The sequence below is a fragment of the Puma concolor genome, chromosome B2 (assembly GCF_028749965.1).
Source record: "Puma concolor isolate L17-30 chromosome B2, mPumCon1.1.hap2, whole genome shotgun sequence".
Taxonomy (NCBI): domain Eukaryota; kingdom Metazoa; phylum Chordata; class Mammalia; order Carnivora; family Felidae; genus Puma; species Puma concolor.
This window is the reverse complement of record NC_141671.1, coordinates 79,326,120-79,343,804: the sequence shown is the minus strand read 5'-3', so window position 1 is coordinate 79,343,804 and position 17,685 is coordinate 79,326,120.

Here is a 17,685-nt window from a genome sequence, read left to right as displayed (position 1 = left end):
TGTTTTTTTGTTTTTGTTTTTGTTTTTGAGAGAGAGGAGAGACAGAGTGTGAATGGCAGGGGGTCAGAGAGAGAGGGAGACACAGAATGCAAAGCAGGCTCCAGGCTCTGAGCTGTCAGTGCAGTTCGAACTCATGAACCACGAGATCATGACCTTAGCCAAAGTCTGATGCTTAACTCACCACCCAGGCACCCCTTTTTTGTAAGTCTTTATTATGAGAGAGACACACACAAACGGACCATTCTTTGGTTAAGGAAATTTGAATTACTGTGGCCCTCTGCTAGAACTCCTGAACAAGATCTCAAGATCCATACTTAGGAGACAAAATAAACATAACTGACTCACACATTTGATACTATGGGTTTGGCTACTTTTTAGTAACTTCTCCAGCAGAATGTTTGTGATCAGGGGGTGCCTGGGTGGGTCAGCTGTTTGATTTCCACTTAGGTCATGATCTCATGGTTTGTAAATTCGAGCCCAGTGTTGGGCTTTGCCAAGAACATGGAATCTGCTTAGGATTCTCTCTCTCCCTCTCTCTCTGCTCCTCTTCCAGTTCATGCATGTGCTCTCTCTCTCTCTCTCTCTCTCTCAAAATAAACTTTTTTTTAAATTTTTTTTAAATTTTATTTATTTATTTATTTATTTATTTATTTATTTATTTATTTTCAACGTTTATTTATTTTTGGGACAGAGAGAGACAGAGCATGAACGGGGGAGGGGCAGAGAGAGAGGGAGACACAGAATCGGAAACAGGCTCCAGGCTCTGAGCCATCAGCCCAGAGCCCGACGCGGGGCTCGAACTCACGGACCGCGAGATCGTGACCTGGCTGAAGTCGGACGCTTAACCGACTGCGCCACCCAGGCGCCCCTAAACTTTTTTTTTTTAAAGAACATTTGTGATCAGATAAACCCCAGAGTCTCTGTCACTGTGCTCATTGTGGATGGATCATGGGTCTGCATCAACCCTGCCCTGACTTCCTGCTCAGATTCCTCCATCAAATGTCAAGCCAGCCTCTCTTTCCTCCCTAAATTTGGAACTTCCAACTCACTGTACTACCTTTAAGCTTAAACAAAAGTTATGGGGTAAAAATTATTAACATGGAGTCTGTAACCTTCTCCCCACCCCTACTGAAATGAAGAGGACAGGGGTGGTGTTGTCACAATTCTCACCAAAAAAAAAAAAAAATTTGGAGAAGAAGACAAAGGATACCTCCCTGAGGTCTGGCACAGGACAGGAGGCTATTATTGTTGTTGTTGGTAGTAGTGCAGCAGGGCTTGTGATCCCGGATGCTTGGACCTCCAACTTCAGAGTGGGAGAAAGAGGTGACATAATACTTGTGGGCTATTTCTAGCCAGAGTGGGTGGTTCCCGGATGAACAAGAAATATTCTCCAGGACTGCTGTTGTATGTAAGAGAAGTGTTGGGGGAAGGGGGTGAACAGAAAGGAGAAATTTTACTAAAGGTTTGCTTTGGCCTACATATACCCCTCACAATGTTCAATAAATGCAAGTGAAGAACTCGAGATATTTTCGAAATGGCATTTAGCTGTTGCACCGTGTTTCCTCATTGTGTCACTGAGACTCAACTGTGTGATTGATTCCTGGCCTCATAGGTGTTACATAAGCCAGTGTCTTCCCCCAGTGGGGAATAGTCTTTTTCTTCATCATTGAACCGTTCTCCTCTGTTTGTAGCTCAAGATCTCCTTTCTGCAATTTAGTTGTCAGTTATCCTCCCACCCTAGCCCTTCAGCAATTATTGAAGATACACTATAGCTTCATGTTTGTGGTATGATTCTTCCCACTATGAGTTACTTACCCATTCATTCAATATGTGTTTTAAAAATCCACTTAGAACTTATTTTGGGTGCCTGAGTGGCTCAGTCGGTTGTGTCCAACCATTGATTTTGACTCAGGTCATGATCTCACAGTTCATGAGTTTGAGCCCTGTGTTGGGCTTTGTGCTGACAGTGCAGAGCCTGCTTGGGATTCTCTCTCCCCCTTTCTCTTCCCCTCCCTCACTTGTGTGTGCAAGCGTGTGTGAGTGAGCATGCTCTCTCTCTGTCTCAAAATAAATAACATGAAAAAAATTTAGAAATTATAAACTTCTTATAAATAAGGAAAATGTTTGGTATTTTTTTTGCCTCTTTGTATGTTTTATATAATTTACTTTTATATTTTCCTAAATGATTTTAAGGCATGTTTCACATATATTATTTTAGTAAATTCTTGGAAAACCCCTTTGTTCATAAAGAGGGAAGGTATTCACCCCATTTCACAGATGGAGAAACTGAGTCTCAGTAATATGAAGTGAGCTACTCAAGTCAAATCACTAAGTGGCAACAATATTCTGTTTCTGAGTTGGTGACTAGATTTTCTCAGCTGAAGCCTAAGAAGTTGGACCAGATTTCTGTTGGTGTGTCTTTCCTCATTTGATACTAAGAGAAGAAGAAGAAGAAGAAGAAGAAGAAGAAGAAGAAGAAGAAGAAGAAGAAGGAGAGGAAGAGGAAAAGGAGGAGGAGGAGAGACGAGGAGGAGAAGGAGGAGGAAGAAGGGGAGGAGGAGGAAGAGGAGACGGGGGGAGGAGGATTCGGAGGAGGAGGAGGAATGAAAAAAGAAAATTCTCAGTGCCTTACATTTCTGTGTGAGCAGTGTCTGGATATTATTTCAGAATCTTTGGAAACAGAACCTGTTTCTGCCTTTTCATTATACTTCCATCTCATATTACACTGAGGATGAATCACTAGGTAACTTCTCAGTATTTTGCAAAGTATCTCAGTGTGTGTTTGAGGGAATTATTGCACATGATAGAGGGGCATTAATCATATGAAAATTGTGGGGAAATTTAATATTTTAAGTTTCTAAAGACACAGATCAAGTTTTTGGGTTTGAAGGAAATATTGATGGTAAGACATTGATGCTGACACTTAAATTATGAAGACTGTGATTACAATGGGAATTTATAATAGAAATTTACATACATTTGACATAGTCTGTAGTATTACTGTAAACTGACTTTCTAAAAAGGTTGCTGCAGTTTTATTCACACTTTGGTGATCTGTTGGACCTAGCTGAACCCTCTTGTGCTTAGCCTCAGAATCATAGTAAATAAAGGACTGGATTAATTAATGATACATATATTGGCTGTATTAGTAATAAATATTAGGATCACATGACACAATGAGGACCTAATTTCACTTGCTACTGAGTGAGTCACCTAGCACTTATGCCTACTGTAATACTTCAAGTTAATTTCAGCAAACAGCACTTAATTGCCTTTAAGCCTCTTTTTTGGATGATATGAGGGATTACAAGTGGAAATGACACAAAATTGCTCTCCTCTAGCACCTCACTATTTAGTGGAAGAAGAGGACTCATAAAATTTATTAAAATAGAAGATGCTGTGTGTTGTATAAAATAGCTACATAGGCAAAATGAATATATGTTACATGTTTATACAGTCTAATTCACTGTCTACATATTCAACTATTTGGACAATAGTTTTTGTAATGTTCGATTGAAGTTTAGGAGCCTGTATAGGTTTTGGGGACTCCTGGGTATAAAAGACACCCTATTCTCATGGAAGGGAGAGATGCAAATAAACACAAGTAGGAAGGAGTCTGTGCAGCTATGGGGAGACACGGTGAAAGGAGTGACCAGCTACTTCTAGGCATGAGGGGGAAGTAAGGAGGCAAAGAAGGGCTTTGGATGGTTTCAGAAGAGCTCACCAGTGGGTTAGGACTAGAGAGACATTCTGGGTGGAGCGAATGTCTCGTGCCCTCCATGTTATGCTTACCTTAAATGGGTGCTTAAAGCTTAATCAGCATCAATTGACATTTTGAGTTTCCTCAGAAAATGTAGTCTTGCTTCAATCTCTCAACTTTTCTATAATTGTGAAAGCACAATTACTTCACTCTCCTTCCAGTGTGAAATTGGAGCTACACGGGTATTGAAAGGTCGAAAATGTAAGCACTGAAATTATGTTTAGGGTAACATCTAGATAATCCGCAACTCAGGGCACCACCATTGCTTTTTTTCATTTCTGATTGCTTTATCAGTGCTGAAGTGTTTGATAAATATGATGAATTAGTGTGACATTAAATTGAAGAACCAAATTTTATGAAGGTTTAGAAATCTCATTTCAGAGTGAAAACTTTCATTTGAAATTACACTCTTCCTTTCTTCTTTTATAATTTTTTTTCACATTATAATCCTTTCTGCAAATACTCATTAAATGGCACAGTAAATAACTATCACTTACTCTTATTTTCTTCTGGAAAGATATACTCCTTCAAAAAAACCATACCTGCTAAAATACTTATAATCTCAAAATGTGGTTGTGATAGACTTTTTAAAATAGAGGGTTGGTTCTGAGTTTGGAAATGAATGCCATAGCAAGGGAAAAAAAGACACATAAGTGATTGTATAAATTATAATATTTATTAGTTATTTTTAAAATGTTCAGGGCACCTGGGTGGCTCAGTTGGTTGAGCATCTGACTCTTGATTTTGGCTCAGATCATGATTTCAGGTTGTGGGATTGAGTCCCATGTCGGGCTCTGTGCTGAGCATGGAGCCTGCTTAGGGTTCTCTCTCTCCCTCTGACCCTCTCCCCTGCTCATCTGCACTCTCTCTAAAAAAAAATAAAAATAAATAAATAAATAATTCAACGTTGCCTTTATTTCTTAAATAAAGAGAGAGAAATAAAATGAATGTACTTATTATGTGTCCTTTCTCATTATTTCTAGATTATTAATAATACATAGTATTTACTCATTGCTTACTCTCTGCTACCCTGAACAAATTATTGAGGTAGGTACTATTATTATACTCATTTTATAGTTGAGGAAACCGAGCGCAGAGAAACTAAGCCACATGCCCAGGATCACTGAGCTAGTATGTGAAAGAATTGAAATCTGAGCTCAGATTGTCTAGGGGCACAGGCTAATTGAGGCTCTGCAGTCTTGTAGCTGCACCATCTAGAACATGGAGACTTTTCAGTCTGTGCCTCAGGGTAAGAGAGCCAGATCACATGCTGGCTCTTGAGTACTTCTTTCTGGCAGTGACAAAAGCCACGTTTGCTTGCAGCCTATTTTCCAGAGCTAGTTGTGTGGCCCTTCCTAACTGCCAAAGGGTGGGAAATGTGAGGGAGCAAACAATATTTGATGAGTAGCAAGTGCCTGCCACAGCTACTCTCATTAAAAACTTCCTTTAAAAGTTTCAAACAATAGAATACCATTGAATAATATGAATTTCAAACATTAAGCCAGGAGAGAACCTATATTAAATATTCAGAATTTCTGGGCAAACTCAGCTGGCCCAGCCTCTTCACCTCACCTGCCCCCCCTGGTATGGTGTTCCTTTCTCTGGGTGGGTATATTAAGACCATGAGTTACATTTACTTCATAATTTAGTTTTCTGGCACTTTCTGGACTCCCATTATTTATATGGAATTTTTTTTTAAGCATTAAAACATTTTTTTAATGTTTATTTATTTTTGAGAAAAAGAGAGACAGAGCATGAGCAGGGGAGGGGCAGAGAGAGAGGGAGACAGAATGTGAAGCAGGCTCCAGGCTCTGAACTGTCAGCTCAGAGCCCGATTCAGGGCTCGAACTCACAAACCATGAAATCATGACTTTGATGTCAGATGCTTAACTGACTGAGCCACCCAGGCACCCCTGTATATGTGGAATCTTAAAATTACTGAGGTTCAGTCTGTCTCTCAGATTTGCCTTCTCCAGGGGTCCTTCTCTTCCCACTGAGATTTGGTGCTGTCTTGCAGAAGACTGACTGTCATGGAAGAGTGCTTGTATTTTTGCCCAGTTTTCCTGAATACATACAACAGCAAAACAATCTCTAAAATTGGCAGAGGGAATAAGGAATGTTATTTATTTCATTTCCCTCCCCCACGATTGCATCCCCCCCATTATGTTCTCTGACTGTTGGGTCTTCCACAGGTGCTTGTATACACCCATTGATCCATCCATCCATCCAAAAAATATTTGTAAAGTTCTTACTAGGTATCTTTCTATCAGATGAGTCTCCTTTGCATCACTTTTTGATTCTCAGTTTTATTAAAGACTTTTTTTTTTCCTGGAAATGAGCTTATAGTGTAGTTTCAGACCTAGCCACTTCCCCAGGGAGCAAATAGCTTGCCCTGTGGTTGACACCCCTGTGCCCAGTCCATCGGATTTCCCTTGAGAACTTGACCATGATAAATGAAGGACACTTAGTCCCTAGAAATGCAGAGAGAAGAAAATGTCATGTGAATCCCCAGCAATCTTTTGAGGTGGCAAACACAAGGCAGAAACCTTGATTTAAAATCTCATCATTATGCAACCAAAGTAGGACATGTGAAAATCACAGCCATAAAACTCACCTCCTGAAATATGATAGCTACAAAAGAGGTTAGAACAAATGCTTGCACTGGAAAGTTTTCCTGTGAAATTTACACACAGCTAGAATAAATGCCATCATATAAACATACCTATTGCTTTGGTTATGGATTTATCAACACTGTGGTGCTCTTGTCTGGCTAAAATGAACATTCCAACGAGATAAACATCTATGACCTTGGTTCTTAGCCTGGTTTTTGGTGGACTCTGCAGCATCAAAATGGTATAATGGAATTTTATGCAGGCCTCAGGGTCAGGATTATTGGTGCTCTGAACCAGACTTGTGTGGGAAGGAGGGTGGATTTGAGAGACAGAGTGAGACCTTGTGCATAATACAGCTTTTTGCTTTAAGGTATATGGAGAAAATCCTCCTTCCCAAGATACTCCTCTGCCCCTCTGCACATTGCCAGTAGTAGACACATTCACTTAGTCATAGCAACAGAAATTCCATTAATTAGGATTCATTTATGTTAACAAGAATCCTTTTTAAGATTCAGTTACCTTAGGATGGCAATTGCTAATTCACAAGTTCATGCAAATTTTCTTAATCAGATTGCCTTTCTCTTTAATACCTGCCTGAGATTAGTGTCTTTGAAGGAAATGGAAGGAGAATTTGGAATTTGGTGGTGTTAGGGGGTGGAGTTGGGTAGAGGTGGAGATAGGAGGGAAAAAAGCAATTAAAAACATGTTTTTCCAATTATGAAAATCCTTCATGCAGTTTAGTGGAGTGCTTAAGGGAGCAGGCTCTGGAGCCAGATGACTCTTGCCAGCTCTGTGACGGGGCAAGTTGCTTCACTCTCAATTACCTTGGTAATATGAAGATAATAATACTAATACTTATATTAGAGGGTTTTGTTGTTTGTTGTTGTTAGATTAAATAAATTAATGCATGTAAAGAGGTTAGCATAGAGGAAGCACTCAAGAAATATTAGCTATTATGAATAATTTAGAAAATACAAAAGAAAATGAGTTGCCCAAAGCCCTATACATATCTCTAGAGCATCATACTTTAAAATGGGCACTGTTGCGGCACCTGGGTGGCTCAGTCAGTTAAGCATCCAATTTCGGCTCAGGTCATGATCTCACAGTCTGTGAGTTCAAGACCTGTGTTGGGCTCTGTGCTGACAGCTCGGAGCATGGAGTCTGCTTCAGATTCTGTATCTCCCTCTCTATATGTCCCTCCTCTGCTCACACTCTGTCTCTCTTTCTCTCAAAAATAAATTAACAAATAAACATTAAAAAAATTTTTTTAATGGGCACTGTTAACATTATCACCTATATCTATCCACTATGTTTATATACCATATACAAGTAGACATATAAATTGGGATTACATTGTCATTATGTCTTATTCTGATTTTTCTTCAGGTTATATTAGCTTATGAACACTCTGGGAAGGGCTTCATGGAGGAGGTGACTGGTAAGTATATTTGTCTTTCCACAGTCAGATTTGAAACGCATTTCCAGCCTAGCAGTACAGTATAACCAAAACATAAGACAGGAAGCCCAGGAAGAAGTGAGGACACTAATGTGGGGCAGGAGGTCTCAGGAGGTAGAGAAGCTAAAGGAAAGGTTGGGTCTGATTACTGAGGAACAAGAGTGCTTACTTTTTGGCACTGATAGAAGGAGGCAGGTTTAAGGAGACCAGTTAGAAGTCACTTGTAATAATCAAGGGCAGAAGGGGCAAAAGATTAGAATTGGACCTGAGCTACTCCTATTGGAATAAAGAGGAAACTATGGATAAGAGAGGCAGCACAGAGGAGAATTGACACAATATACTAACTGATTAGATAAGGGGCTGTTGGAGGGAAGAGATAAAGATGGCTCTGAGGGAAAAAAAATAGCTCTGAGAATTCTAGAAAGTATGACAGAGGGTATTGTATTATTCAGACCTTTGAGAGAAGACCTTTGAGAGAAGACTTTTAGAAAATTAATGAAATCAGTAAATAGAAACCAGATTATAGGGTTAACAGCACAAGGCTAAGAAGTTCAGGAAATGAGCATAGATAACTCTTTGAAGGGCTTGATGTCAAAGATGTAACATGGAGTGTTAATGTAAAGGAGGAATAAAATGGAGGTAAGGCTTTGTTTGTTTGCTTCTGGTTTGTTATTATTTATTTATTTTTCTTAGGGATAAGGAAGACTTTTATCCCAGGGGAAGAGAACACACGAAGATGAAGGAGAAAGAAAAGAAGGTAATAGGGAAAGGGATGGAACCCCAGGTGGAAGAACCCACCTTGTATAGAAAGGGATTCCACCCTCTTTTGAGAGGAGAGATGAGGATAAAATAGAACAGTAAGTGAAAGGAAGGTGGTGTTTGGAGAGATATTGCCATGGAAAGACCCGGAGGAGAATCAAGTCACTGGTTAAGGGTAGAAGGCAAGTGTGGGACTGGAAATTTTCATAGAACGGAAAAGATTCTGAACAACCTGGGGAAAAGATAGGCTGAGGTTAAGAATTAAAACAAACAGGGGCGCCTGGGTGGCGCAGTCGGTTAAGCGTCCGACTTCAGCCAGGTCACGATCTCGCGATCCGTGAGTTCGAGCCCCGCGTCGGGCTCTGGGCTGATGGCTCAGAGCCTGGAGCCTGTTTCCGATTCTGTGTCTCCCTCTCTCTCTGCCCCTCCCCTGTTCATGCTCTGTCTCTCTCTGTCCCAAAAATAAATAAACGTTGAAAAAAAAAATTAAAAAAAAAGACGAGACTCCGTTTTAAAAAAAAAAAAAAAAAAAAAAAAAAAAGAATTAAAACAAACAAAAGATATGCAAGAGCTTTGAGGCTTATCTTATTTAATTAGAGCACGTATGCCAATTTTGAACCATAGCTATGCTATACAAATGCTTTAGTTATATAAACCTATTGGTTGTTGAGGACATCTTTCATTGCAGCAGCTAGAGAAAATATAATCTTCATTAAAGTTATGTATTAATTCTTCTTAAGATTCTTGCTTAGATAAGGGGTACAGAAATAAGAGTAGCTTCTCTGTCTCAGGAAACGATCATAAACAGTCCTTTTTTTTATTTTACATGTATGTATTTACTTATTTTCCATAATTAGCAAATTGTGCTTTTATAGTAAATACAAAGCTATATCCACTATAAAGTTAAATGACCCAAGTTTTGGTTTAAGCACTAAATGAGAAAATATCAAGAATTTTGAAAAGGAACTACTTTCTAAAAAAATCAATAGCCTTTGTGTGAACAGAAGTGTTTGATGTTTAAAGCAAAACTCCATCTCTCTCTTCTTTCTACTCATTTGTACTTATTTACTCATTTATACATGTATTCATTCATTTAACAAACAATATTTAAGTTCCCACTATGTTTTATGGACTGTGAAGAGACAAAAAGATGGAATTCTCAATTCATAACTGGTTATTGATGACTTATATTTTTATCAGAATGTGGAAATACTAAGAAGACCCCTTCTTCATCTTGGGAGCCAGATGTGTATACTCCATGTGCATATATAAGTTCACTTAAAATGGATCAGGGCATATAAATGTAACTTCAGGGAAATAATAGATTATGCCTATCATATATTCAGTGCCATCAGGTAGACTAATTTAAGTAGAATAGCTGCCATTGAAAATCTTAACAAAGGATGCTAAGAATAAGTATTAGCTGTCATTAAAAGCCCTATGGTATTATTAAAGAAACTAATAATCAAGAGAATTCACACAAGAAAGAATAAAATAAGATTATACATTTTAATAAAAAGAATGTTTGTCTTGGGTTAGAGAGGCCTATAACTTAAATGTAAAGGTCATTTAAATGATCAACATCTATTGATCTGTTATGAGTCTGCACTGTGCTTGGTACAGGCCCAAAGATTATATTTCTCCTTCTTCCATGATGTAGGTCAAAGTGAGGACATTTTTTGGTCAATGTTTTAAGATTTAGTTAAATGGAATTGATACTTATTGATTCATTTTTAATATTGTTATTAGAAAAAAATTATTTTCAGATGGTATCTGCAACATAACACTCTGCTAACTTTGAATCCTGTTTCTGTCCTAATTAGTTGTATAATCTTAGGCAGGTCACTGAATGATTCTGAGATTGTTTTCTCATCTGTGAATTAGACACAATGATTTCTAAGACAGTGTGGTTGTGAGGATTAATTGGACAAGATAAGGACAACTGATCCTTCCTTCATCAAATATTTACTGAGTACTTGCTCTGTTCCAGGCACAATTCTGGGACTGTGCACACAGGAGTGAATAAGGCAGACATGGTTCCTATTCTCATGAACCTTAAAGTCTTATAAGTGCCATTAAATACATGGAAAGGATAACAGGGAAGGACAACAATATAATGGGTGGGCAAGGAAGTCCTCTCTGAGGAAGGGACATGTCAGTAAGAGTGAAGGAAGAGAGAGGCAACTGTGAGAGAGTAGTGAAGAATAGTAAGCTAAATTCCCTATGATAGGAAAGGTGTGTGCAAAGAAATGGTAGAGGTAAGTGTGCTGGAGCATCAGAAGTTTAGGAAAAGTGGTGTGACAATGGAGTACTACGTGGCAATGAGAAAGAATGAAATATGGCCCTTTGTAGCAACATGGATGGAACTGGAGAGTGTTATGCTAAGTGAAATAAGCCATGCAGAGAAAGACAGATACCATATGGTTTCATTCTTATGTGGATCCTGAGAAACTTAACAGAAACCCATGGGGGAGGGGAAGGAAAAAAAAAAAAAGAGGTTAGAGTGGAAGAGAGCCAAAGCATAAGAGACTGTTAAAAACTGAGAACAAACTGAGGGTTGATGGGGGGTGGGAGGGAGGGGAGGGTGGGTGATGGGTATTGAGGAGGGCACCTTTTGGGATGAGCACTGGGTGTTGTATGGAAACCAGTTTGACAATAAACTTCATATATTGAAAAAAAAAAAGGAAAAGTGGTGTGAGATATAAAAAGGTTGGTCATAGACTCAATTGTGCAAGACCTTGTAGATCATGGCAGGGTTTAGGGATTTTATTTTTAGATCATGGGAAAGCCAATGATGGAAAGTCAGAACTGTAAAAGATCTGGCCCTAGTGTTGTTATTTAGGTTAAAGATGGTCACGTACCAGGTTGGTAGCATAAAAGACACAGAGAAGCAAATAGATTAGTCATCTGTTCTGATAGAGAGTATAGGTTTTTAAGTATGGAATGGATATGAGAGATAAAAGAGATAGATGAACCTGTTATGATTTGGTATATTCTGCCTTGTGTAATTGGATAGGCTGTGGTAACATTTACTAAGATGGGGAAAAATAGAGAAGGAGCAGGAGTTTTTTTTTAAATTTAATTTTGGTGGGAGGGAGGTTAAGAGTTCTGTTTGGAGCATGTTAAATTTGAGATATTCAAGTAGAGATATCAAGTAGATAACTAGGTTGGACTGTATCAGATACTTGCTCAAAACCCTTCACTGGCTTCCCATCTGAGTTAGAATAAAATCTAAAATTCCTTTTTTAAAAAAAATGTGTATTTATTTATTTTGAGAGAGGGAGAGCATGAGTGGGGGAGAGGCAGAGAGAGAGAGAGAGAGAGAGAGAGAGAGAGAGAATCCCAACCAGGCTCTGCACTGTCAGCACAGAGCTGGATGTGGGGCTCAGTCTCACGAACTGTGAGATCATGACCTGGCCAAAATCAAGGGTTGGATGATTAGCCACCCAGGAGCCCCCAAATATAAAATTTTTATAATGACTGAGAGGGTCTTGTTTTGCCTTCTGGTTACTTCTCTGATCCCATCTTCCTCCTTTCTTTCCCTTACTCACTGCTCCAGGCACACTTGACTTTTTTCTCTTTGTAGAAACTAAACATGGTATTCATGTCTCAGGGCCTTTGCATTCACCTTACTTGCTACCTAGAAAATCTCTTCCCATAGGTCTTTGCCTCTTGGCTTACCCCTACTCCACTCAGGTCTCTCATCAAATTCAACTCCTCAGAGATTTCTTCCCTGACCGCTCTACCTGGAATGGTTTCTACCTTCAACTTTAATACTCAATCCCTATATCTTGATTAATTTTTCTTTTTAACAGTTATTGCTTCTAACACATAATATTCTGTGTTTATTGTTTACATGATCTGTTTCCCTACTAGAAAATAAGTTTTGTGAAAGCAGGGACTTTGTTAAATTCACCGCTATATCTCCAGACCTAGACTCATACACCACAGGTACTCAGTGCTTCAGTATTTGCCGAATGGATGACTCTGTGGGTCAAAAAGCAAAGGAGTATTTGAGCCTAGAGCATATATTTGGGAGCCACTAGCATATAGATGGTGTGTAAAGCTCGAGGAGGGACTGAAGTGACGCAGGGGAGAGTATGTAGAGTGCAAAGAAGAGGGCCAAGCCTTAGTGCTAAGGCACTCTCAACATTGAAAGGTTGAATTGAGGAGATTGGGGGAGGACCAAAGCCAATGGAGACCAAGGGTTGATAATCAGAGAAGACTGGAAGAAAAGCTGAGAAACAGAGACAGGATTCCAAAAAGTAAGTTCTATTAGAAGGCAGAAGTTCCTTTCTTGTTTGATCTGTTCTTCAACAAAGTTGATTTTAAGCTTTCACATTATTGCTCAAAGTTAATTTCTCTACATAACCAAAACTTAGCCACATTGAGGCCGTTAATTGTAAATTGAGAGAAAGTACTCAATTAATCTGCTTTTGCATATCATAATTATAATCCTTCCATCAACCTCTTTTCCCATTACTATTGCTAAAACACAAAATTTGAGTAAATTTTAAGATCTAATTGGCTTTATTCAATGATTCATAATTCAAGCAGCATCCCATCTAGCAAGTGGAAAGAGGGTCCAAGGAGTTATACAAAATGGAAAGTTTTTATAGGCAGAAGTTAACAGAGTGGATTATTTCAGGCAAGCCACCTCTCATTAGGGAAAAGCAGGAGGTCTTATCATGTGGATTGTTTCACTAGCGCTGATCAGGAAATTCCAGACTGATTGACTTAAAATTCTTCTCCTGGGAGAGGCTGAAACTATAGTTAGGTTAGGTATTAAGTTGTGGTGGGGCTTAGCAAAAGTGACTCCATTTGGGTATGTTGTTTCTTTTTAATACTGTTTATTAAGACATCTATTTGGCAAATACTTAGAAATACCATCAGCCTTAAATTTCTTCATAAGATTATTTTTGTTCCCACTGCCTGTTCTTTTGTCTTTGTACAAATATAACTATATAGTTTAAATCACAGCTGGATTGGAGGTAGGATGGGTGGACCAATGAAATCAAAGTAGCACCAGAATAGTTGGGCTAATCAAAGAAATAGTATTATTTGTCATTGATTATTTACATACCAGTATCCTAAAAATGGCAAAAACAGTATGAAGAGATGATAAAAGATGTTTGAAAATGGTAGGGTGGATATTAATATTTGATCTATTCAACGAATATAGATTTAATAAATCAACTTTTTAGGTGGAGTGCTACTTAAACAAGGGGTGTTGATTTGATTTTCTAAAACATAGTCATAAAATTAATTTTCTCTTGTTGTTGATATTGCCAAATAATTTCCTTGGTTCTGAACTATTTCAAAGAGGTCTTAAATAAGTAAAGCCAAACATGTATTTTCATAGGTGATTTTATCTGTCCTCTAATATCCTGACTTATTTCATTATTTAGAAATGTATTTGAAGTCAGTCACCTTGGCCACCAGTAAAATACATGTTATTTGCTTCTTTCAGAAAAAACTGTTCCTTCAATTTAGATACCACATAGTGTTTGGGCCACAAAGAAAATACTGCATTCTCTGGTATTAGGACAAATCATATACAATTACAGAAGGTAGCTTTTGCTTGAAGTTATTTCTTACTGGTCCAGGCAGTATTTATTGTTGCGTATAGAATACTTAGTGTTCAGATAAAACTCTAAACCCGGTTTTTATTAGTTAAGATATCAGAAAAGTTGTTTCTCTTATAATTATTGTTTCTGATACAGGTAGGACAAAGTGTTCTGAATTTGTACCTTCATGTTAATTTCACGTTGAAATGTAAGAAATGAAGGCTTGAAAACCAGAGTCTTATCATCATACTTGGAAAGTAATCTCTCTTTCTCTTTCCTTCCCTTTTTTTTCTTTCTCTAATCTTTCCCTTCTGTTTCACAAAGATTTAAAGTGGCATACAAAATATAAAGAGTAAGTGAAAATAAATATAAGGCCAATAAGAAACATGAGGCAGAAGAAAAAGTCAAAGATAGGAGAGTAAAAGGGAATTAGGAGTAAGTTTAAATGTCCAAACCCTACCCCCAAATTCCCATGTACTTGTTAGAGGTAGGCTGTGAATGTGAAACTAAGCCTTCTAATTGGCAATATGAGGAAGGGAATACAATATGTTTTACCAAAAGGAAAAATAAGTCAGTCACTTAGGATAATCATCGTATTTCCTGACAGTGAGACCAGAAAGACTTTTTTCTACCCTTGGCTTTCATAGAGGGAATACTATGTATGTAATGAACAGTCTTTGATGACGTTCTTAATAATACATGGGCTTATGGTATTAAACAAAAATACAACTCATAAAAGTAATTTAGGTCCATGAGGGTGGGACATTGGAAGGGGTGTTTATCCTAAAATGCAGTCAAAGTTAAATACTCCCTAATGATCTACTCTCGTTGGATTATATAATGTTTAGATAAATGGCAAGTTTTATAGCCTGTAGATCACTGATTTTCAAACTACAGGTTGCATCTGTTAGTGGTTAGTAAAATATATCAGTGGTTCACAACCAACTTTTAAAAAGGATTAAAAAAACAGAAGAGAGTAAAGAAGAAAAATCAGAGTATCTTAAGAAACTTCATCATTTCTTTCAAATGTGTGTATTGGGTCATGATGCAAAATGCATTTCTTACTGTGAGTCTAGTTAAATGGCATGAAAAACCCTGCATTGAGGCAATTCTCATAGACTATCTTTCGTGCCTAATTTTGCAGAAGGTATTCCTTGGCAGTAACTCTAAGATTATATCCTTTGGCAAGCACCTTGAAAGCTGCAATTCTGAGTTCAGTCATCGGCTGGGGGCTGGGAGTGGGGGCACAGGGGTGCGGGGTGGAGAGAGAAACACTGAAATACACTTGGAAAAATGGAGGTCACTGACAAGTGCTCCATACTGCTGCATGACGGTGAACCAAGACAGTGCACACCAGGGCATGACAAGCTTTCTGGAAGCAAAAGGAAAGACTACATAACTAAATGCATGGCTTAGTATGGAGCCTCAGCTATAGCCCAGTTAAGAGTTGGAAGTCATCCATCCAAAAAAATAATTTTGGTCCTTTTTTCAAGCAGTAAGTATAGTGCAGTTCCTGTGATAAGTAATAAGTTAACTACATAATTGTGGTAAAGTTACATTATTTATAAGAGAATACCCTATAAAAAAGTGTCCTTGGTTTCCACCAGGCAAGTCTCCTGATGCTAAAGACTTTCAACTCTAGAATTTGATTAGTTTTCTGTGACTACAATGCAAAGGAAAATTCAACCTGTTTCCTCTTGTAAGCTTCAAAAGTGGTTTCCTGTGTGTTGAAGTGCTACAATTAGAAATGTCTCAGAAAACAGGACTTCAAACATGACAATCCCTGAATTACATCTGACACATATTAAACCCAAGAAGAACCACAGAAGGAGATGTTAGAACAGCATGGCTTATGAAGTCTTCTTTTTTTAAAAAAATGATGTACGTGGTTACTGTGAATTGTCTTTTTGCTGGGCCTGCCTTATCCACCGTCTTAGGCTCCCTGAGATTGGAGACAATGTTACACACTTTTAAAAGGAGAGTGAGTTTATTGATGTTTAATTTACTTTCAGTAGAATTCACTCTTTTTGTGTGAACAGTTCTAATGAATTTTGATATATGCTTATTGAGTTTGTGGCCACCTTACAAATCAAGGTAGAGAACGTTTCCATTGACACAAGAAGCTCTCCACATGCCCCTTTGCTGTCATTCCTCTTTTGTTGCTCTGGGGTCTTGGCAACCACTGATCTGTTTTTTGTCCATAATATAGTTTTGCCTCTTTCAAATGTCACTTAAAAGGAATCATACAATTTGTACTGTTTTCGGTCTGTCTTCTATCTAGCATAATGCTTTGTGATTCATCCTCGTTTCTGTATTTGTCAGCACTTCCTTTTCAGTGTACAAGTATTTATCCATTTGCCAGTTGATGCACACTGTGTTTTTTCAGTTTTTAGTAGTAGTAACTAAAGCTACTGTAAACACTTGTGTACGTTGACATGTCTTCATTTCTCTTGGGCAAATGCTTAGTTGAGGGATTACTAGGTCATATGGTGAATGTAGATTTAACTTCATTAGAGCAAGCTCTTCTTGGCTAATCATTCCTCAGTCACTTTTGGCCAAAGATCAGCACTTATAGGGAACAAACTGAGTACACTTAAATGAAAAACCACCAATCAGACATCAATCCCAATGAAATTATTACCAGAAAACATAAAAAAAATGGACTGAATTTGACTTCTACTTCCTTAGTTATCTTCAACTATTCTGAATTAACTACTGATAAACAGTGAAATGGTTCAAGGCAGCAGGAAACAAGTTAGGGAAGCAATTGGAAGAGTGCTGAATTCATAAATTGAAAAATAAGTGTCTAGAGAAGAACGAATTAGTGATGCTTGCAAATCATGCAGTGTGCTCGCTTTTCTCATTTTCATTCTTTGAGCTAGAAAGTTAATAATATTTTTAATGATTCTGATTTTAAGTTAAAGGAGTTGAATTTACATGGAAGCAACATAAAAGTGACCTAGCATATTTCTTTTGAAAATGTGAGCTAAAAAATCAATTTTGTATGTATTGTGCTACGTTTTAGCCACTTGAACAGAGACTCATGTCAACAAATGCCATCAGACTGAAACACTGCTTCATCTTCAAGTGTTTCAACGTGCAGTAGTCCCCTCTTATTCCACAGTCTGGAAGCAGGTGATCCTACTGATGTGTTGTCAGAAGGTCAATAGTAGTCTAATGCTATGTCACAACACCTATGACATTCACTTCACTTTGTCTCATCACATAGGCATTGTACCATCTCACATCATCACAATAAAGCACAATAAGATATTTTGAGAGAGAAAGACCACATTCACATAACTTTTATTACAGTATATTGCTGTAATTATTCTATTTTGTTATTATTGACAATAATTGTTTCAATTATTATTATTGTTACAACAATAATAATTACTGTGCCTAATTTATAAATTAAACTTTATCATAGGTTTATATGTATGGGAAACAACATAGCATATATAGGATTTAGTACTATCTGAGGCTTCAGGAATCCACTAGGAGTATTAGAATGTATCCTCCACAGATAAG